At 36.4% G+C, this 25,020-nt stretch overlaps 1 long non-coding RNA gene across 1 annotated transcript in view; it reads left to right on the forward strand.

The window, feature by feature from the left end:
• The first annotated feature begins 8,241 nt into the window (after positions 1 to 8,241).
• The window catches only part of LOC135838331 (uncharacterized), a 120,200-nt gene continuing 103,421 nt past the window's right edge, over positions 8,242 to 25,020 (forward strand). The window contains exon 1 of the long non-coding RNA XR_010557387.1: positions 8,242 to 9,736. This is a non-coding gene — a long non-coding RNA (uncharacterized LOC135838331). The remainder of the gene's footprint in view (positions 9,737 to 25,020) is intronic.

The following is a 25,020-nucleotide window of genomic DNA, read 5'->3' on the forward strand; positions in this document are numbered from 1 at the left end:
ACGACGACGTACTTATTTGTTTTTTTTTTTACCTACATTGGGTGAAAAAAATTTTTTGATTTGATTCTTTTGTCTGTTCAGCGGGTTAAAATATCCCGATGAACACTTTTTTTGAGGTCATTTTAACCAAATATTTGAAATTCATATTTTTGCACTCATTTTGGTAAATGCGAGAAAATATTTTAAACAGTGTCTGTCACTACAATTGGTTTTGAACAGTGTGTGTCACAAGCACTGGTTTTAAACAGTGTCCTATTTTAAACAGTGTCTGTCACTACAACTGGTTTTGAACAGTGTGTGTCACAAGCACTGGTTTTAAACAGTGTCCGTCACTACCACTAGTTTATAACTGTGTCTGTCACAAACAGTGGTTTTAAACAGTGTCACTCACAATCACTGGTTTAAACAGTGTCTGTTTCAAACACTTTGCTTTTGAACAGTGTCTGTCACTGTCACTGGTTTTAAACAAATTCGGTCACAAACACTGGTTTCAAACAGTGTCTGTCACAAACACTGGTTTCAAACAGTGTCTGTCACTACCACTGATTTTAAACAGTGTCTGTCACAAACACTGGTTCTGAACAATGTCTGTCACAAACACTGGTTTTAAACAGTGTCTGTCACTACCACTGGTTTTAAACAGTGTCTGTCACTACCACTAGTTTTAAACAGTGTCGGTCACAAACACTGGTTCTGAACAATGTCTGTCACAAACACTGGTTTTAAACAGTGTCTGTCACTACCACTGGTTTTAAACAGTGTCTGTCACAAAGACTGGTTTTAAACAGTGTGTGTCACTACCACTGGTTTCAAACAGTGTCTGTCACAAACAGTGGTTTTAAACAGTGTCTGTCACAAAGACTGGTTTTAAACAGTGTCTGTCACTACCACTAGTTTATAACTGTGTCTGTCACAAACAGTGGTTTTAAACAGTGTCACTCACAATCACTGGATTAAACCGTGTCTGTTTCAAACACCTTGCTTTTGAAGAGTGTATGTCACTACCACTGGTTTTAAACAAATTCGGTCACAAACACTGGTTTCAAACAGTGTCTGTCACAAACACTGGTTTTAAACACTGGTTTTAAACAGTGTCTGTCACTACCACTGGTTTTAAGCTGTGTCTGTCAATACCACTGGTTTTAAACACTGTCATTGTCAGTCACAAACAATGGTTCTGAACAGTGTCTGTCACAAACACTGGTTTTAAACAGTGTCAGTCACTACCACTGGTTTTAAGCAGTGTCTGTCACAAACACGGGTTTTAAACAATGTCTGTCACTACCAATGGTTCTGAACAGTGTCTGTCACTACCACTAGTTTATAACTGTGTCTGTCACAAACACTGGTTTTAAACAGTGTGTGTCACTACCACTGGTTTCAAACAGTGTCTGTCACAAACAGTGGTTTTAAACAGTGTCTGTCACAAACACTGGTTTTAAACGGTGTCTGTCACTACCACTGGTTTTAAACAGTACCACTGGTTTTAAACAGTGTCTGTCACTACCACTAGTTTCAAACAGTGTCTGTCACAAACAGTGGTTTTAAACAGTGTCTGTCACAAAGACTGGTTTTAAACAGTGTCTGTCACTACCACTAGTTTATAACTGTGTCTGTCACAAACACTGGTTTTAAACAGTGTGTGTCACTACCACTGGTTTCAAACAGTGTCTGTCACAAACAGTGGTTTTAAACAGTGTCTGTCACAAACACTGGTTTTAAACAGTGTCTGTCACTACCACTGGTTTTAAACAGTGCCTGTCACTACCACTGGTTTTAAACAGTGTCTGTCACTACCACTGGTTTTAAACAGTACCACTGGTTTTAAACAGTGTCTGTCACTACCACTAGTTTCAAACAGTGTCTGTCACAAACAGTGGTTTTAAACAGTGTCTGTCACAAAGACTGGTTTTAAACAGTGTCTGTCACTACCACTAGTTTATAACAGTGTCTGTCACAAATACTGGTTTTAAACAGTGTCAGTCACTACCACTGGTTTTAAGCAGTGTCTGTCACAAACACGGGTTTTAAACAATGTCTGTCACTACCAATGGTTCTGAACAGTGTCTGTCACTACCACTAGTTTATAACTGTGTCTGTCACAAACACTGGTTTTAAACAGTCTGTGTCACTACCACTGGTTTCAAACAGTGTCTGTCACAAACAATGGTTTTAAACAGTGTCTGTCACAAACACTGGTTTTAAACAGTGTCTGTCACTACCACTGGTTTGAAACAGTGTCTGTCACTACCACTGGTTTGAAACAGTGTCTGTCACAAACACTGGTTTCAAACAGTGTCTGTCACAAAAACTGGTTTTGAACAGTGTCTGTCACTACCACTGGTTCTGAACAGCATCTGTCACAAACACTGGTTTTAAACAGTGTCTGTCACTACCACTTGTTTTAAACAGTGTCTGTAACAAAAACTGGTTTTTAACAGTGTCTGTCACAAACACTGGTTTTTAACAGTGTCCGTCACTACCGCAGGTTTTAAACAGTGTCTGTCACTATCACTACTTTTAAAGAGTGTCTGTACACAAAAACTGGTTTTAAGCAAAAAAAAAGTGGATTTGAGCAATTTGACCTTAATGAACATCAACCTTTTGGCATCACTGCCAATTTTTAAAAGTTTAGAAAATAGTTGAAATCTGTTCTATTTTTTTTGTGTTTTTTTTTTAAATTTGCCATGGTCAAAAAGTTTGGACCACTGTATTCCAAATATTTCACCGGTTTCAGAAATGATATCTTTTGATGTTTTGGCGCAATTATGGGAAACATTGAATAAGAAAAGTTGTACACGAATTCGCTCTAAAATGAGCGATTTGCCAATTTTTTACAGCACAGTAGAACCCTGAAAGTGGCCTTGAATTTTGATAACAATACCCTAGCTAGATCGATTCAAAATCCCAAATACTGACTTTTGGAATTGGATTCTTTCCAAAATGGATTGTGTAGCGGCCAAAGCGAAAAAATTAATTTTTTTCAAAAATGCCCCTCTTCGGTGCCCCACATTTTTCTTCTCTGGGAATTTCCGAAATTGAAATTTTTTGTTTCTTTAAACTCAAAATGAAGGTCTTTGTTGAATTTGGTCGAGATCCGTTGGCTTTTTTTTCTCGAGATCTACTCTGATTTGCATACCTACATATATCTACGTATCTATTTTAATTTCGTTTATTCGAATGTAGTTAAATCCTTTGAGTACTGCTGAATGGAAAGGAGGGAGGTGGTGGAGAACCAATAAAAATCTGAGATCATTTGGTCCCCCTTTCTTCCTCCTGAGTCAAGGACCGAGTCACCTATTACAACAGGAGGTATTATTCTTACGAGGTTTTTTTTGGAATTTTTTCGCTCACTCGGTCTTGTTCAAAATCAACAATTTCCACTCAACGTCATAATTTTCTTGATGAGATCATCTTCATCGAAAAAAATCACATTATTGGTCACTCATATCTGAATACTCGTACTTCTCTCTTCTATATTTCTATAATACATAAATACTGAAACCCTTTACACGATACACGCTGAAATATATGTATGTATTTCCACGAATCCTTGTCCGATTAATGGCACTCGAACCACTCGAACCAAACCAAAACCGAGGGTAAAAAATTAAAAACCCACTATACAAGAGTTAATGAGGTGCCTCCTACAAAATACCGCAACGTAACCCTATCTCACATACACTTATACGTAATACGTATACTATAAATGATACCCCCAAAAAATGCATATACGTGTACCTCTTTATCATAATCATCGCATCGGTATATACGATCAAACTACTACAGCTACATTCTCATCGAAGAATTAACGTCGTCGTCCTCACATCGTCATACACACTCCACATCTACAACACCACCACCGCGATGAAAAATACCCGTAATTATCTAAAGAGGTAAAAGGCGTAACACCGAGGCATTTTACAAATCATAGGTTCTGCTCGCTGGACGTGAGGAGGACGACTATTGGCATGCAAGACGCAGCACCGGAACACTAATGGTGTCATAATGACAGTGTGTACCCTGATGTAGCTCTATACTATGTATGTAGTCCATCTAACACTAATCTAATCATATCTGGAGCTCGTTATTGATTTGGTGAGCATGATGTAGCCGCGGTGCACCCCCCCTCACCCCCTCCTTTCTACATACACACATCAAGTTAATCATTAAAACAGGCAACACGTTTACGTGACTTTATTAACCAGTTTCTTTTTTTTTCATTCGTCTGTAATATGTACCTACGTTACGTATGTATACCCGATAATGAGTTATAAAAATGTAAACGTATTGAAAATCAGGTACCTCGTATATGCGATTAGACTATTTATAATGTATTTATGGAAATCTATCCGTTTAATGGCGGTATCTATCTCCTACATTGGTACATGTGTAATGCACACAGTCGCGGTTAAAAGACTGTACGTAGAGGAAATTTCAACCGTATTTAATAGCATCATCAATTTATACCAAATTGTCGATTCAGGTACCATTCGAATAGGTAAAAAAACACACACAACACAATCGATTGAACGGTGTTCTATAAGGGTGTCTATATATGTACATATATTTCTCAGCAGCCCGGGTCTTGGCGATCATCGCACATTAATATTCCATTGGCCTTTGGATATTGATATAAGATTAAAAAACGCACCGGTTGGGTCACCTCACATCGATCGTTTCCAGTATATCATTTTCGTATTCCAACTCCACGAGCTACTCATATCTCATCTTTACAAAGTAATAAAAATCACAAATCGATATATTTATTTATACCAACCTAGGCATACACTGGAAGGTAAACAGGGAAGATGAATACGAAAGGGGGAAAAAATTATAATTTTGTTGCTTCCTTCGTACCTAGGTTCACCACTCGTCGCACGACTCGAGTACTTATGATCATTTTAACCGCAATAGTGATTTCATCGTTGAATGGACGTTAATTATCTAAATATGGAACATGGAAGATGGAATACAAATCGATATTTTATATCAGTCACAGGTCACTAGTCTGCCTATAGGATATAAGAATGGTCAGATCGCGTGTCGACCGTGGGAGCGAGAACTAGTCGCCGATACGTTATTCCAAAAATGGTCACATACCGGACGCGACAATCGCCTGGTCAAACATCTATCGGTGTCTAATTCCTTATAGTATTTCTTTTTCTTTTTGTATTTTCAAGACGCGCATTTCGATCTATAAGGAAATATTATAAACTAACTGGAAATACGTATGTACTCGCATTGCATTGAGCGTAGTCGTCATCGTCGTCCTAATGGTCGTGCCGACAACTGCCGCTTTGGCACGACTGCGACAGATGAATTGCTCTCAGACAATTAACCGCGCACCGCTCGTGTCGCCCATTCTAGTCTACGTCCTCGTACTCGCAGTCATACTAATCGCGTTCGTCGGTCGTGATAAATTTAAAAATAGATCACTCCTTATTAAATTCATCCAGCGTATCGATTCGATTGGTTTTTTTTGCGAGAAAACAGTTTTCTGAATTGCTGTGGCTTGCCAAAAAAGCATAGTTTGAAAATACTCGTGGTTGGGTAAGGAAATGTGTCACTACGAGGATCGAATCAGGGACTCTGGTATAAGAAAAAGGAAGATTTAGGAGAAGACTGGAGCATATTTTGGATTTTTTCCTTCAAAATCACCGTTTGAAAATTTTGGCCAAACTTCGCCACTATTCGAACATTGGCTACGTAGTCGAGTAAATCTACGATGGTTGAATTTTCAGCGAGGAGAGGGTGAAACTCATCTTGAAGTTTCGCTTGAAAAGTTCCAAATGACGCTTTTGGGGAAGAAGCTGACTTTGAAAAGTCCCCCCCCCAAAAAAAAAATTGAAAACATCAACAAAATGACGTCAATTTTTACTATTATTTTTCTAAAGTCGAAAATCGATCAAATGACTCCCATGAGCATCCTGTAAAAAGTAACTGTTGCAGAATTACCTATTCGAAGGTAGCCTTGCAACCTGTCAAAATGGGTTAAAATTTCGCAAGAAATTTAAATATGCCGACGAAAATGTTTTTTGAACATTTTTGAAAAATTTAGAGGTCATGATTTTCAAGGTTTTTGAACAAATATCACGCGACTTATCAAAATGAGTTGAAATTTCGTGAGAAATTCAATCATTTTGACGAAAATATTTTCTGAGCATTTTTGAGGAATTTTTTAGTTGAAATTTGGTCGTGATTTTTGGAATTTTGAAAAACGTGTCCTGCAACTAATCAAAGTGGTACAAAATTTCGACAAAAAATCAAAGAATTATAGGTATAGCTATCAAAACATTTTAAAGCATACTTGGAAAAATTCGACTAGAAATTAGATTGATTTTTAAAATTATCGTAACTACTTCAGTTTCAAAAAAATTGAAATAAAAATTTCAAAATCCTTCAAAAATGCCCGGAAAACATTTTCAATGAAATATTTGATTTTATCGCGAGATTTTGACCAATTTCTACAAGTCTCAAAGTCACATTTGAATAATTCGACAACAATTTATTTTTACTCTGAATCGACGCCTTAAAATTACACAGTGTTACCAAAAACTGATGAAAATCCAGCAAAATTTGGTAAAACCTGTCAATAAAATGGTGTGAGTAGATAAATACATAATTATATCATTTAAAAAATTGAAAATTGCCTAGAAAATGATGAAATCTCATCAAAAATTGCGTTGAAAAACATCTTTCGAACATTCATGTTAAAATTTTATATAAATAGGTAATTTTAAACCATTAAAATATTTTTAAAACATCATTAAAAACTGATGATGAAAATTTCAGGAAAATTTGAATAAATGCTATGAAACTTGCATAGAACGTCGTACAAAAATGGCCTATAAATGCTTTTTAAAAGCATTATTAAAATGATTTCAAACTATCAAAAACTGATCAACAGTGCTGCTGGGAGTCAATGTGGGTCTGGGGCAAAAAAATGCAGGCCTTCTGAAATTTTCTACATCTCACCTCTGCTCTAAAGCAAGTAGGTAATTTTTTTGTTGTCAAAAATTAAACTCGAAAATTGGATCGTCTGCAAAACAAAATTTTCCCGCAAGTTTTCCTTCACGAACCTCCCTCCCTGCCCACCCCTCCCAAAAAAATGATGATTTCGTTTTTAAAAAAAAGTTTATTGAACAAGTTTCTGCTCGAGAAGTTTTTTCAAAAAGAAGTTTTCCCAAATTATGAGTTTTCTTTAAAACTGAAAACTTCATTTTTGAAAGTTGATGTCAAGAGCGAATTTTGTTCTGTTTTTTTGGGTGATTTAATTACGTCTAAATCTCTCCTCTAAAGCAAGTAGGTAAGTTTTTTTTTTGTCAAAAATTAAAATTGAAAATTGGATTGTCTGCAAAACAGAATTTTCCCGCAAGTTTTCCTTCATAAACCTCCCTCCACTCCCCACCTCCCCTCACAAAAAATGATGATTTCGTTTTTCAAAAAAAGTTTATTGAAGAAGTTTCATCTCGAGAAGTTTTTTCAAAAAGAAGTTTTCCCAAATTATGAGTTTTCTTTAAAACTGAAAACAACATTTTTGGAAGTTGAGGTCAAGAGCAAATTTTTTTTGTTTTTTTGAGTGTTTTTAATTACTAAATCTCTCCTCTGAAACAAGTAAGTTTTTTTTTTCAAAAATTAAAATCGAAAATGAGATTATCTGCAAAACAGAATTTTCCCGCAAGTTTTCTTTCATGAACCCCCCCCCCCCTCCCTCAAAAAGTGATAATTTCGTTTTTTTTTAAGTTAATTGAAGAAGTTTTCTCAAAAAGTTTTTCCAAATCATAAATTCTCTTTAAAACTAGCAACTTTATTTTTGAAAATTGAGGTAAAGAGTAATTTTTTTCTGTTTTTTTGTTTTTTGGGTGTTTTAAATCATTAAATTTTTTTGCTGACGGGCACTTTTTTGAGGGAGAGGTTTTCTCTTTGTAGAATTTTTTTTCCAAAAAGTTTTTTACTGGAGACTTTTTTTTACAAGGAAAGCTTAATGGCTTTAATTTTGTTCCATGAAGTTTCCATTTTTCTTTTTGCCCCTTTTCTCAGGTGCACTGCTGATTAAACTCCTGTTTCCAGTAAAATTTGACAAAACCACTAAAGTGCCATTAAAATTACCTATTGAAATTCGCCAAAAACTGATGAACTTTCAGCGTAGAATGTACAATAAATGAGATGTAACCTCGGTAAAACAGGCTAAAATGTCATAAACATATTTTTGAGAATATTACAAATCATCTGAAGAAATATCATCAAAATTTGACAAAATTCTCTAAAAATTGCATGAAACTTTGTTAAAACATAATTTTTTAAATTTCAAAAAAATATCTTGAAAATATCAAAATTTGGCGAAATTTTATGAAAATTAAGCAGTACACAAAACATCACCTAAAGATGCTGTTAAATTTTTCAGAATAACCAAAATCAGTAACATTTGTCAAAATTTAGCAAAATTTGCATAGAACATTATGAAATAATATTAGAGTCAAAAATTTGTCCTCTTCAGGTCAATAAAACACTCCCATTTCTTGAGCTTCGGCGTTTGAAATTCCTACACTTTGAATTTTTTAATTCTTGGAAGAAAATATTCCGAAAAAACTTTTAACAAATGAATTTTTCGTACACAAGTAGGTATTTCAAATCAAAAAAATATTTTCCCTCCCCTCCCCCTCCGTTTTGAAAGATTTAAAAAATTGGAAAAAGTGGTCTGGCTGACAGACTGGACACCCTGTATTGAACACATCTTTAAAAATATTGACTGGCATTAAAAAAAAAAATCACTCGAAAAATAGTCTGCAAAAAGACCTAGGGCCTAGGAGGTGGGGACAAGAGAGAAAGAATTAAATGGACATGTCCTCTTACGCTATAACACATTCGTCTAAAACACGTACGAAGTTCACACGAGTATTATCCATTACACCTTTTAAATTTATCCGTATCGAAAATATTAATAGAGTAGGAGAAAAAAGAACAATAATTCGCGCCAATACATGCGTTTATTTTATTCGACAAAATGAAAACGCCATGATGAAAAAAAAAAAAACGAATCGATGAAAAAAATGGAAGACAACGGCGCGTAAAAAATTATTACATTGATGCTATAATCACCTAGGAGTATTTGAAACCATACATGTTGAAAGAACAAAAAAAAAATGAATACAGAGATGCATTCGAGGGAGGAGACGACGCTCAGATGAAAATTGCGATGCGCTGGGCACAGCATCCTCGTACGGTCCATGTCTGAGAGGGCAGGGAAAAGAGGAAGCCCTATTGTAACGCTGATTATCGGTTTTTGCGCACGATTTGAAATTTACTTTCGTCTCGTATTATTGGCTAACGTATGTGCTGGTTTTGCTTTTTGATTCGCAGAGTTGACCGCACAGACTGGAGCCGAATGCAGACGATTAATAGGACCAGATACACGCTTGTTGTGAAACGAAGAAGCGATTTTGCGCCGTAAATGTCCGATAAGGCAATTGCAAGAGTACATATAGCCATTGAGAGTATATTGTTTCGCTGCATCGTCTGACGCGAACAAATAAATAGTGCTGGAAGAGATGTCTGCTGGAGAGTTTTTTTTTCTCCTCGTTGACCAACTAGGAATGGAAATGAGGAGCTGCGGTGTACTAGGATGAATTAATAGAGTCAGGAGGACCGTAAGTCACCGATGTAATCCTTTAAATCAACGTCGTCGTCGAATGAAACACCTGCGACTACTGGGAGATCTCGACGAGCTTTGCAGGTTTGTGTTTGTGGTACTGTACCAGTCTCTATATAGCATAATACGAGTATGACGAAGGGGTTGTAGGTGATGGTGTATTATAATAATGTAGGTATATTATGTAATATAATTGTATGCTAATGCTGTATGTTTAACTTGTCCGAACATATCGACTGGGGTATCCTTGCCCACCCGTCCCCACGAATTGCCTTTTGCTTCGCTTTATAGCCCTCTTCTCGCTTCCTCAAAAAACCAACCCTGCGTTCGCGTTAACTTGATTTTTATTATTTATGATCTTTATCTTTATCTATCTCATGTATCGGAAGATATGTATACTTGTACGTACGAAAACACATAGAGAGCATCGTTTTGAATTTTTCTCCACTCCTTCTTCTTCGTCCTAGATTATTACATGTACGTATGTATATGTATACTCTCCTCCACTGCTCATCATCTGCGGTACGGGCTGTATCGAATTACACGAACATTATTCAAATGGAAATCCGCACCGACCGCGTATTATCTGATAATACGGCGTATAATACAGAGGCAGCGTATACTCCAGACCACCTATTATAGGTGTAGTATTTTTTCGATCGGAAAATTCACGGTTGTTAAGAGAGAAAAATGTATGTAAATGCTTAATTGATATCTGATTTGGAAGCGAAGTCCCTTAAGGCCACTGACTGCTGGGACCGGACCAAGACCGTATCGACAGATGTACACATGGGCAGGCGTATGAGCTACGTATGAGATCGATTACGAGGTGATGGAGAATTTTCTCTACGTGTAATTTAAAATCACTTATCGGGTGTTGGACTTTACAAGAGAGGAGGTTTGGACAACAAGTCTGGTCGATATGCTTAAGTGAATTAAATGCGATAAAATGCTTATCGTATCGAAGCCTGAAGGGTGTTTGTAAAGGTGTGTAATGGTTTGTATGATGTGGGGTCGGGGGGGGGTCAATTTCAGCGCTTTGCTGGTACGCGTCTTTTTTTTAAGTATCCTCTCGATTAAACCTCTCAGTCACTCAGTCCTCGATTACGCTATTTTTTTTTACGGGAGAATAGGGACCTATATGGGGTATCTACCTGCCAAGAAATTTCACCTGTTGAAACGGAAAATTGTGGAAATATAATGTGATCCATAAAGAAAATTTCTGGAATTGCGGTCACGCAATCACGTGAGGTATTTCTTTGAAAAATATTTGATCTCAAAAAAATACACCTTTTCTCACTGATGTCGAAAATGGGTTTCAAAATGAAACAAAGAATGTCACAGGATCTTGAAAAAATTCACTGAAGAAAGTCGAAAATAACGGCAAAAGACTGCCTAGTGCATGGTGACTTCTTGATGTTACGTTCACCAAGCAGTGACCATATGTGATCGATTTTGTAGTGGGTGATTTCTGGCGAATCTGTCACCAAGAAGTCAATATTCGCTCTAAATAACACAATTTTCGACATGAAAAGCTCCCCTGGTTACGTGCCAAAACAATGCTGACCTTGTTGTGCGCCAACCCTCCCCCCCTCTGTACCCGAGGAAAAGTCAAAAAAAAGGAAAAATTTTGCGAAAAAAATTCGTCGAAATGGGTGAGTTTTTTTCTCTGAAGATGGGATTGAAAAAACTGTTTTGACAAAGACTTTAAAATTTAAAAAAAATAAAAAGCAGAAATTTTTTTAGAGGGAAGTGTCGAAATTTTTACAAGTCAATATTTTTTGACTTTTCTACGTTATCGGATACTTCAGGGTTTTTTTGATTGGAGGGGGGGGGGGGGGGAGAGAGGAGACAAGAAAGTCAAAAATATCTTTACCATTTTCATTTTTCGTTTTTCAAAACTCTCGACTTCATACGAGTAGGTAATCATTACTTTCCCAGCCTATTTGTTTTCAAAAAATACACTGCGAATCAATTTTATCTTTAAATGATTAGGTGCTTTGCTTTTGAAAAAGGGAGGCGAACATGCTTCTGCCCAGCAAGCGATTGACAGAGTGAGAAGGTGAAATTCTCGTCATTTTCTAGAGTTGCTATACAAGTAAAAGTGGTAAAAAGTTGGAAAATTGAGGAATTCGCTATAAAATTTTTCTAAATTGAAAAAAAAAATCAAAAACTGAAATTTAAAATTTTGAATATTGGTCAAAAACTGAAAATAAAATGAAAAAATGAAAGTAAAATCAAAAACTAAAAATGAAACTGGAAATCCTAAAAGGAGCTTCAAAAATTGAATATAAATTTAAAATTTTGAAAATGATAAACAGAACAGATAATACGAGTAAAAAAAAAACAAAAAATGAAATCAAAACCAAAACTTGGAAAATTAACCCAAAAACTGAACTAAAAATTTCAAAAATAAAATTCAAAATTCAAAATGAAGTAAATACCATTTAAATCGAAAACTGCATGAAATAAAATTAAAAAACTGAGAATGAAAGTCAAAATTCTGAAAAAAAAAAATAAAAAAGGGGACAGGGAAAAAGTTTATTTCCTTGGAAAATGGTCATTTGAAAGGTAGAATTCTGAACTGGAAATTAAATATTTGACTTTTGCCCTTTATTTCTCAATTTTATCAATTTTCGGAGATTCTATGCAAAGAACCAACATTGCATTAGAAGGCCAAGAGTTTTTTTTTTTTTTGAAATAAGAGTAATTTCAAAGATTTTTAAAACGGAAATTGAAAATTCTCGAAATAGAAAAAATTTATTCGTTATACATTTTTTTTTTAGAGGGAAGGCGATTTTTTTCTTCAATTTTGGGGGGCTCCTGGCAACATTTTCTCTAGACTTGGGTCAAAATTAAAAGAAATAGGAAATCTCCTCATAAATTCCAACAACCTTGAAACTGAATAATTTTCAACTTCAGGAAAAGATTGAAAATTCACCTAATCTTTTTGATTTGTAACCTTAAATATTGAAATTCTGATCTTATTTGAGGAACGAGAGACTAAATCTTTCTACTCTCCTCACTTCCCTGATTCTTTCACAAAATCAGTATCATTCACCTACAATAAAAAAGACGACGTCTTCCCACGACTTTTTCACCTTCTCTATGCATTTATACATATAAACTAGTCGTTGTCAAATACCACGTGTGATTTAGTACGTTACGTACAGTCTGTTTCAACCCCATAAAATTTTATACACCACCTCCGCGGAACAGGGAAATAGCCTTGTGCTGCACCTTGCAGACGCTCGTATATGCATTATAATTAGTAAACCACCCAAAGACCTCCCTTCGAGACACTACGGTCCATTTAAAAAACTCATATTAAATCCTTTCTTCAGCTTTTTCCCCTTTTTACTTATACTTGTATACTTACTTATTTATATGCACACGGGGAATTATGGTTAAGGTGTAAAATATTTTATTACCATTGTCGAGCCAATTTACGCCACATTCATCTTGAGATAAAAATCAGTCTGTTACGAATTTGTAACTACAGGTACCTCGCCTGACCTTACCCTATCTGTGTACCTATAACAATATCCTACAAATGTACCTACCAGAGAAAAAAAATCGTCCCAATTATTGGACAGCGTTGTCGATAAATTATCGAATTAATGTGTAAAATTAACGTTAACGTTGGACAACAACCATATAAAAGTGTCTTCCTGCTACGATTTTATTTTTATTTTTATTATTATTTTTTTCCGTCACCTTAAAATGTGTTTTTTCCCTCAGCTCTTGGGGTAATTTGAATGTAAAATATAGACGATTTTTATCGTCTTTTTTTTCCTATCCTTTTATTGACTTCGAACAAAAGACTTGCTAAGGTCCATGACTAAACACGCGAGTTCAATAGTATCCTATCGTATCTTATGCAGAATTCTTTCGAGATAATTTTGAAAATTAACCGTGAAAACGTCGCTCGTTGCTGGGCATCGATCGATTTTCCGTTTTTCAAGAGAGGCGAAGATTGCTGTAAATCTAGCCTGCAGGTACACCAAAACATGTAGAAAATTATATGAAAATACTTTCAACAGCATCAAACCAATTTCAAATACCAAAAGCTCATCAACCAGTAAGATTTGGAAAAACTTGGCAAAAACTGCATAAAACATGGCTCAAAACTTATCAAAATTATATAGATAAGAACACGAAAAAATCATTAGAATAATTGAAAAACTACCACAAACTAATAAACCTTCATTTGCATAACATGTCGTTAAAACATCTTACAAAAATGGCATAAAAAGATGTTTTTTCAAATCACTAAAATCATCTTAAAAACATACCAAAAAATGATAAAATTTGGCCAGATTTAGCAAAAATTGTACAAAACACGCTTAAAATCAGTTTACACGTGAAAATTACGAAACCCATTAAAACTCAAAAATAATCGATAAACTGCCAGCAAAATTTGTCGAAATTCCGAAAAAAAATGCATAAAAGACTAAAATCTACCAAAAACTGATGATTTGAAAAAAAAATGTTAATCATTGATAAAAAAAATGTTGAAAATGACACAAAAACAATAAAATAAACATCAAAAAAGATAAAATTTTTAGAAACTGATGGTATTTAATTTACTAAACTACTCGAAAGAAAACTGAAAAAAAATTAGAAAATTGACCGAAATTGTAAGACTCAACTTTACTTTCGTTTGAAGTTGGAAATAAAGCAAAAATATTTTTTTGATTTCCTTATCTTCAAAAAAAAAAAAAAAAAGTATATACCTATATCTATAAAATCTCAAAAAATCCAATTGGGCTGCTACAACTCACAAGATTCTCCTTCCAGAACAACGGTCACTGGTTGGTGACTAACTCACCAAAAGTTATCAGAATTCACCAAAGTCACCACAATTTATAAAATGTCACCAGGATTTACCAGAACTCACCAGGATTCACCAAAAGTCCCTAGGTACAAAATTGATCACGTATTTTCACTGCTTGGTGAATTTGTCACCAAAATATCACCAGACAGTAAACCAGGAATTTTTTATGTTATGATGACTTCTTGGTGACTGGCTCACCAAAAGTCACCACGAATCACAAAATGCCACCAGGATTCACCAAAAGCCACAGAAATTCACCAAAAGTCACCAGGTACAAAATCGATCACGTATGGCTACTGCTTAGTGAATCTTTCACCAAAAAATCATCAGACAGTCAAATAGGAATTTTTTATGTTATGATGACTTCTTGGTGACTGACTCACCAAAACTACGATTCACAAAATGTGAAGCAGGATTTACCAAAAGTCACCAGAATTCACCAAAAGTTGACAGGTTCAAAATCGATCACATATAGTCACTGCTTGGTGAATCTGTCACCAAGGAGTCGCCAGACAGTCAAATAGGAATTTTCTATGTTATGATGACTTCTTGGCGACTAATTCAACAAAAGTCACCAGGTACAAAATCGATCACATATGGCCTCTGCTTGGTAAAACTGTCACCAAGAAATCATCAGACAGTCAAATAGGAATTTTCTATGTTATGATGACTTCTCGGTGACTGACTCGCCAAAACACCAAAAGTCACAATGATTTACCAAAAGTCACCACGATTCACAAAATATCACCACGATTTACCAAAAGTCATCAGAATTCACCAAAAGTCACCGGAATTCACCAAAGGTCACCATGGTACAAAATCGATCACATATAGTCACTGCTGGGTGATTATGTCACCAAAAAATCACCAAACAGTCAAGGATTTTTTACATTTTGGTAAATTCTTGGTGACTAACTCACCAAAAGTCACCAGGATTCACCAAGTCGCCAGAATTCGTCAAAAGGCACCAGGTACAAAATCGATCATGTATGGTCTCTGCTTGGTGAATCAATCACCAAGAAATCACCAGACATTCAAATAAGGATTTCCTACGATTTGGTGAATTCTTGGTGACTAACCCACCAAAGTTCAAGAGGATTCATGAAAAGTTACCAGGATTTACCAAAAGTCACCAGGATTCACCAAAAGTCATCAGGATTCATCAAAAGTCACCAGGTACAAAATCGATCATATACAGAGTGGCCCAAAAGTCTCGCGCCGCTTGCGTAACTAGTGGTTCACATGAACCTCCGTATGTTCCCCTTAAATAATAAAAACTATGCAACCAATACACCTTTGGAAAGGGGTAAGTTACCACTTTCCAAAGGTCTATTACTGCTTCGTGAATCTGTCACCAAAAAGTCACCAGACAGTCAAATAAGGATTTTCTACGTTTTGGTGAATTCTTGGTGACTAACTCACCAAAGTTCAACAGGATTCACCAAAAGTCGCCCGAATTCACCAAAAGTCACCACAGTTTATCAACAGTGACCAAAATTGATCACGTATGGTCACTGCTTGGTGAATCTGTCACCAAGGAGTCACCAGACAGTTAAATAATAATATTCTATGTTTTGTGAATTCTTGGTGACTGACTCACCAAAAGTCGCCAGTATTCTCTAGAAGTCACTAGGATTCACAAAAAATCACCAGGATTCACCAAAATTCACAGGGATAAAAGTCACTAGGTACAAAATTGATCACTTGTGGTCACTGCTGGGTGATTCTGTGAAATTCATAACGGGGAATTTTCCATTTCCGTTCTTTAATTTTTTTTCAATTTTTCAGGAGGGATCTACACAAAAGGGGCCAAAATCAATTTACGAGACCTTGGGGGAGATTTATTTCTTGAAATGAAAACTGACGTAGAAATTTACTATTTCTGACAAATTTTCATCAACTTTTTCTTCACTTAGATTTTTTTAATGTTTTTTTTTTTCAATTTGTGGAGATCTCTGTATGATGTGGAGGGGGGAGGAGGGTCATTGCTCGGGAGACTAAGGTTAGATTTTTTTAAAGATGTGTTGTATTTAGAAGATTTCTAATAAATATAAATTGAGAAATTTTGATAAATTTTTTTTATTATGTGCCTTTTTGATTTTTGCTTCATTTTCAGTTGTAGGGCTGAAATTTTGAGGAAATGTTTCCTCCGTAAAAACCATCTATTTTGGGAGGGGGGAGTGGAAGCAAAAAATGTCTCAAATGTATAAAGGGTAATATAACAGAATCTAATTACCCGCAATTTTTGCAATTTTTTTTTTTTGAAAATATTGCAAAATTGCCAGAAATGTGGCGAGGGAACAGAATTTTTGCGGTTCCCTCAATTTTGAGGAAAATGCTCAGGTAGTTAGATACTGTGATGCTAACCATTGGTACGCGTCACAATATCTAACTACCTTTTTTTTTCCCCCTGAAAATACTCAGGTAGTTAGATACTGTGATGCATACGCGTCACAATATCTAACTACCTTTTTTTTTTTCGCTGAAAATACTCAGGTAGTTAGATACTGTGATGCATACGCGTCACAATATCTAACTACCTTTTTTTTTTCGCTGTAAATCGCGGGAGGATGTGTGCAGTGGTTCTCCACTACGACGAGGAACATTCTCGTGATGTTAAGAATGCCAAATCAACGAGCTCGAATTTCGTAAATCCGGAGACAGGAGTTCATACCCAGGCAATTGAGGCGGCCTGGTCAAGAGTGAAGAAGTTCCTCCGGAGGAAGGATGTCATGACCGTGCCTGAGGATCGAAAAGCCTCCTACTTAGACGAATACATGTGGAGGCAATTTTACAAAAATAAAAAAAATGTAGGGGAAACGTTTTACTTTTTGCTTCGCCATCTTGCAGAATGGGAGGAATATGGATTCTAATTATTTCTAGTCATTGTGTAGTTACCTGTTTTTTTGTAACAGCTTTCGAATGTTATACTTGGTACATATTTTATAGCATATTGTAGCTGCTTGTACAAAAAAAAAAAAAAAAAAAAAAAGGAAATAAAACATCAATTCATACAACACATACCTGCAAATTTTTTCATAATTTTTCAAAATAAAATAGATCGATTCGTTGATTTGGCATTCTTAACATCACGAGAATGTTCCTCGTCGTAGTGGAGAACCACCGCACACATCCTCCCGCGATTTACAGCGAAAAAAAAAGGTAGTTAGATATTGTGACGCGTATGCATCACAGTATCTAACTACCTGAGTATTTTCAGGGGGAAAAAAAAAGGTAGTTAGATATTGTGACGCGTATCAATGGTTAGCATCACAGTATCTAACTACCTGAGTATTTTCCTCAAAATTGAGTAAATCGCCAAAATTCTTATTTGTGTAATCATTTAGTGGTATTTCCAGGTGGTTTTGAAAAAAAAATTATTAAATTACAAGGTAGTTAGATTTTGTGACGGTACAAGGTAGTTAGATTTTGTGACGGTACCGTATAGAGATCTACCGATCCTTTGTGTGCCTCCTTTTTTTTGAGTTAAAGAAGACAATTTAATGACAAATTGTGGCGTGAGTTGCTACAGAAATCTGGCCATCCCAAAAAAACCTCGGATGTGAAATTTTCAATTCGTGTTTCTGAATTTGTTGCCGATAAGTGGGTTATTTTGGCCTCACTTTAACACTAAATTCTGACCACGTTTCTGCACGATGATTTCTCACTGACGAGAAGAGTTCTAGACTAATTCTGTATCTTTGATTTCGAATCGAATACCAACATCGCGGCATTAATTTCATAAACTCGAAATTCGCGTCCGAATAACCAACGCACGCGTCGATTGGAGGCTGACTCGTTCCATATTATACTATTTTCTCCGATCATTATTAGGTATTCGGTTCGCGAATACGCTGCGTAGCATCGCGTCCGAATCCTCCGACATCACGTTGCATCTCCTTCGATGCCTGAACCTGCGACCGGGGCCATTGAGTACGCGGACACGCCGAACACCATCGCAGCGAGGCGCACCGTGATTTATAATGACGAAATCACGTCTCGAAAAAATCGTGCTCATGTCGACGATAATTTCCACATCACATCGCGAAAAGATTCACACCTCTATCGAGGCCGTGGCTGTCGAAGCCTTCATTATCGCTGGCAGGTTCATTCGCCAAGCTACGTAAGAGCAACTCGCTTTCGTAGCGTTCAAGATAGCTTTTATTGGTAGCACCAAAACTGAAACTATTGCGGTGGTGTTTTCCACCCAACTCTTCGTTCTCTCGAGCTCTGTACAAAAGAATTTTACCGGAGATTGCGCCGCAAGTCTAGACTTCTTCTTGACGTTACAGTATACGTAGATATATGTAGATGCGGTATAGGTACATTTAAGATGGACACCCTCAGATTCTTCGCTTTCGGTCTATCTCTCTCACTCTCTGCTTAGACTGTAGGTACGTATGTAGGTATACATGCCTCTTCTTATATACTACGTTAATTGTGCATTCGGTATTCATCGTGACGTGTTTCCAGTTACACAGCCTATTCGTGCAACGAAGGACGACAACAAATCAAGCCTTTGTGTGTATATTCTTCCTCGCCTCATCCACCTCCTACTTCACCTACACCTACTCCAGCACCACACTTACTCGTGTATGTAATATGTAGTGTTATGTACATAGATTAAGTATATATGGTAAATACATACGTACGTATAGATACGTCTGCATAGCACCATACCATACCATACCTTACCAACAAACAAACACAGTCGCACGTATGGCTAGATACATAGTTCATAAGTTTAGGTACCTCCATCTATAATGTACATCTAAGTACATACAGTTGCATATGCATAGCATGCTATATTGTTCACGATGAGGCATCTAAACATGATATTGTTTTATTTCATTCCCTGCAGCAACTGATACGTCAACAGATACAGTTTTTCAAATGCAGCATTTCCACGTACCTACCTGGATGGCCCAGTGATGGCAAAATTTCCATCATGAAAGCCAACAGATCATCAGTAGGACTTTTTTTTGACAATTTTGACAAAAATGAGACTTTTTTGACAAATTATTCTGGCGATAAAATTTTTCGAACATTTTGCAGGCAAAAAACAGGTGTTTTTTGGGCAATTTTTATAGAAAGTTGAGATTTTTTGATAATTTTGGCAAAAATAGGAATTTTTGAAAGGGTGCTAGGAGGGTGGGCAGCGGAAATCCCCCTCGGAAATTTTTTGGAGGTACCCAACAATAATCCATCATAATTTTCCAAATCTGGGAACAGGGACATTTCGCCTATCTTACCTGGGAATGCCTACTCTTTCTTCACAATACAAAATCATCTTCCTAATTCTCATACTTACTTGAAATTTACATGCGTCCAATAGATACAAATGGCGAGTTGGAAAAAAAAGAAGCGAAACCACCTTGAAAAATTTTATTCGCTAAATTTTTATATTCCATATTGTCGATAGAAGTCGCCGACGACGCCGCAACCGCACGAACCGGATAACATTTTTGGAATCACCTTCACCTTGGCAGCAGCGGCCGAGACGGTCATATCTACATCTGAGCATTCCGCCTCTCCTCTCCGCCCGGTTTCTCGCATCGTGTGGCATCATTACGCTGCCAAATTATATTCGCGAAAAATTGACCGTTCGCGGAATCCGAGCACGAGTGTCCTTGAGAGAGTAGCTGGCATCAGCACTTTGAAGAGTGTGCGAAATGGACGCTGCTAACGAATAATATCCATGTGCGTGAAAATCGATCTTTTTTGTTCGCATATACGAACGAGTTTGTCCACGTCTAATGGATGGTGATTTATCTGCCAATGTTGCTTCGAAAAGTCGAAAAAATTGTCAGCATTTTTGCTCCAGATGCGGTTTCGTTTTAGTTCACAATCTACACGTACGACTATGAGATGATCTCAATTTTGTCTTCAGAGTGTGCAGTCCTGTCGGGAAATGATTCCCTCATTCATTTGAGAAGTTTTTTTCGCTTTCACTCTCTCCCCAAAATGGATAGTTTCTGCGGGGAAAAACATTTTCTTAAAATTTCAGCCCTACAACTGAAAATAGAGTAAAAATCAAAAAATGCACCCCATAAAAATAATATGATCACAAGTTCTTAATTTCATGCATCAAACATCGTCTAAATTATACCACTTCTTAATAAAAATCTAACCTTGGTCTCTTTAGAAATGCCCCCTCCCCCATTCCCAACTCGTGCAGAGCTCTTCTACTTCTAAAATTGAAAAAAAGAACATTAAAAAATCAAATTAAAAGAAAGAGTTGATGAACATTTTTCTGAAATTTTAAATTATCTTCCCCAGATCTCGTAAATTGATTTTGGCCCCTTTGTGCAGATCCTTCCTGAAAAATTGAAAAAATTATCCCCCCCCCCCCCACCGATAAAAATAAGAGAAAAGGAAAATTTTTGGAAGCATTTTTGGGGACAGTGGATGAGTTTTTTTTTCTAAAGATGCGGCTTAAAAAAGTGTTTAGACAAAACTTTAAAATTAAAAAGTTGTGCTATCTTATCTTCCCATGTCTAAAAAATTCTCGCTTTTTCAAAAATTGACTTTGAGTTTTTTAGCAAAAAGACTTATGTTTTTGCAAAAATTCCAAAAAATCTCACTTTAAAAATTGTCTGAAAATTTTGCTTTTATTTCAAAAGTTGTCTAAAAGTCCCGTTTTTTTCACCAAAGTTGCAACATAGTTCAATTTTTTGAAAATTAAATACGTCTTATGCTTGAACATTTCAATTCGGAATAATCTGAAGAGTGATATTCCAAAACTCGCTTTGTCCATTTTCACAACTTTTCAGGAGAGAGGAAAAACAGTTTCCCTTTAAACGGGTAAATTGGCTTTTTAGGCGAGTTTAGCACTTTATTTGGGTGGATTTATGATGTAGGAGTGTAGGTATACATTTCATCCACTAAATACTGCTGAAAAAAATTTCAATAAAAATGGACAAAACGCGTTTTGGAACGTTATTTTTTTTTTAATTTTTAGTGAATTGGCTATTTAGGTGAGTTTAACACCTCAGTTTGGTAGGTTGATGATGTAGGAATGTGAGTTAATACTTCATCTACCAGGTACCACTGAAAACCCAACTTTGATAAAAATGGACAAAGCGAGTTTTGGAATATCACTCTTCATTCTGTTTCTCTCTCTCTCTTTTTCATTTTCCTTCTCATTACAATGCGAAAAAATAATATTAGAGCAAAATTTGTAGAGAGCATTAAAAGAACATTTTTCATTCTTGCAAATTTTTGGAAGGAGCTTATCATATAGGGGTGGTACGGTCTTTAGAAAAAAGTCGTTTTTGAAAATTTTCTACCAATACTAAGAAAGTTAGAATGATTCACCAAAAATTAAGTCAATGAATCGATTCGTTCGCGAACGAGTCACTTATACGAATCAATTCGTTCGCGAATGATTCACCAAAAATGATACAATTCGTTCGCGAATGATTACTCAAAAATGATTCAATACGTTTGCGAATGATTACTTTAACCAAAAAATAAAAGTGATTCAATTCGTTTGCGAATGATTCCCCAAAAATGATTCAATTCGTTCGTGATTGATTAACCAAAAATGATTCAATTCGTTCGCGAATGATCACCCAAAAATGATTCAATACGTTTGCGAATGATTAACCAAAAAATAAAAATGATTCAATTCGTTCGTGAATTATTCACCAAAAATTAGGTCGATGAATATTCGCGAACGAATTGATTCGTATAAGTGACTCGTTCGCGAATGATTCACCAAAAATGATACAATTCGTTCGTGAATGATTGCTCAAAAATGATTCAATTCGTTTGCGACTGATTAACCAAAAAATAAAAATGATTCAATTCGTTCGCGAATGATTAACCAAAAATGATACAATACGTTTGCGAATGATTAACCAAAAAATAAAAATGATTAATTCGTTCGTGAATGACTCACCAAAAATTAGGTCAATGAATCGATTCGTTCGCGAACGAGTCACTTGAACGAATCAATTCGTTCGCGAACGAGTCACTCATACGAATCAATTCGTTCGCGAATGTGTGGAGTCCGGGGGTGACTTCTACTTCGAGATAGTAAAGTCTTTGACCAAAACCACATAGGTGAATACAGGAGACCTATATTCTAGCTCTGACTAACGAGATCAGAAAGAAATTGTATCGCGATGCGACTCGAAATAAATAAATAAATCACCGGAGGTGCGCACTTGCAATAAATTGTATTTACCAGTAAAGTACAATTAATTGCTAAAACAATGAGGCTATAAAACGTACGTGGCACATAGGCCTAAAACAAGTTCCCTAGCACAAGATTAATAATAACTATACGCGAGCACGGCTATATTAAAACTGTTGGCTCTGCCCATGTTACAATGTCGGAAGTGGTCCTTGGACCAGGTCCAATAGATGTCTCTGCCTTATGGAACTTTCCATGGAACTTTCCATTGGCAGTGATACCACTTCCTCCGGAGCACAACTTCCCTTTAGGTGGAAGCTGCGGGCGCATCCCCTCCCGGTACAAATGATTCACCATAAATGATACAATTCGTTCGCGAATGATTATACTCAAAAATGATTCAATACGTTTGCGAATGATTCACCAAAAAATAAAAATGATTCAATTCGTTGACGAATGACTCAATTCGTTCGCGATTGATTCACCAAAAATGATTCAATTCGTTCGCGATTGATTAACCAAAAATGATTCAATACGTTTGCGAATGATTAACCAAAAAATAGAAATGATTGAATTCGTTTGCGAATGATTCCCCAAAAATGATTCAATACGTTTGCGAATGATTCACCAAAAAATAAAAATGATTCAATTCGTTCGCGAATGATTAACCAAAAATGATTCAATTCGTTCGCGATTGATTAACCAAAAATGATTCAATTCGTTCGCGAATGATTAACCAAAAATGATTCAATTCGTTCGGGATTGATTCACCAAAAATGATTCAATTCGTTCACGATTGATTAACCAAAAATGATTCAATACGTTTGCGAATGATTAACCAAAAAATAGAAATGATTGAATTCGTTTGCGAATGATTCCCCAAAAATGATTCAATTCGTTTGCGAATGATTCACCAAAAATGTTTCAATTCGTTCGCGAACGAATAACCAAAAATGATTCAATACGTTTGCAAATGATTAACCAAAAAATAAGAATGATTCAATTCGTTCGCGAATGATTTACCAAAAATGAATCAATTCTTTCGCGAATGATTCACCAAACATGATTCAATTCGTTCGCGAATGATTCACCAAAGATGATTCAATTCATTCGTGAATGATTTACTAAAAATTGATACATGATTCAATTCGTTCTCGAATGATTCACCAAAAATGATTCAATTCATTGGTGAATGATTCACTAAAAATCAAATATTTCGTGCCCGAATGATTCACATAGAATGGTAGCGCGAATTTCACCGCTGACTTGGAACGATAACCATTTTGGACTAATTTTGGTTCACTGATTCCAAATATGACAACTTTTTTCTTCGCTGACACCTTTGAATTTTGTTTTTCATGTCATTTATACGCGGATCTGCAGCTCCTGGACCATTTACTCTGAATTCCGACTTATTTTCCTGATGAAAATGGAAGATTCGCTTCTGGTGTTTGTCGCGATGAACTTACCTCCACAAGAAACCTCCACAGGGATCAATTTTCCATTCGTTTTTGCAAATTCGTCTCCATCAATGGCGAGTTTTTTGAGGTGGCAAACTCATTTCTGCAATCGACAGCTCACCAAACTTACATCTTTACATAGAAAGGTAGCTAGAATTCGGATTAGAGCTGCTTATTCGCTCGTAAACGAAGTGAAATTAAATCTGTTCTGTGGTTCTCTTGATGAGCTGGTATAAATGTATTCTCATTCTGTAGGACACTATCTCTTTGGGGTGACAATTGTACATAATTAAACGGATATTAAATAGCGAAACGTCCTCGGATCTTCGTTTCGGTCGTCCTTATAATGACTTGTGTTTTTACACCGGTAGACTTGCAAGTATTTACTGCAGTGTATCCGATTCTATGGCTGTGAAGTTGCGTCGTCATAAAAGTAAAAAGGGTTAGGTGCAAGCACTCGGAGCATTAGCGGGGTGCGCAGGGTCGCTGACTGAGATGAATGCCAGCACAGATACCTTTACCTACTCTATACAGCTCGATGAGTCTTGTTCGTCTTCTTCATTATCATCATCGTCGTCGTCGTCCTCTCTGACTACATAGCAGCAGAATGTGCAGGAATGGCAGGTACAAGACGTACATTGATAAACGCAGGCGGCTTGGCGCGACCACTAACGCGTTACCACGAAGACAGAGATACCGGCTACACATACTCGTACTGCAGCGATACGTATAGCTATGGCTGTGGCACTGGTAATACATACTGGCAGAGGCAAAGACAGAAATAAAGAAAAAGAGAGAGAGCGTGAGCCCGAAAACGCGTGCGACAAAGACGCAAATACACGATGATTGTATTACTCGTTGCGCTGTTGGTCTCCGCGCGCTGCGCCGCCGCCGCCGGGTCCATGGACGCGGCGGACGTGCCCAATACGGA

The sequence above is a fragment of the Planococcus citri genome, chromosome 3, assembly GCF_950023065.1.
Source record: "Planococcus citri chromosome 3, ihPlaCitr1.1, whole genome shotgun sequence".
In the NCBI taxonomy this organism is placed as follows: Eukaryota; Metazoa; Arthropoda; class Insecta; order Hemiptera; family Pseudococcidae; genus Planococcus; species Planococcus citri.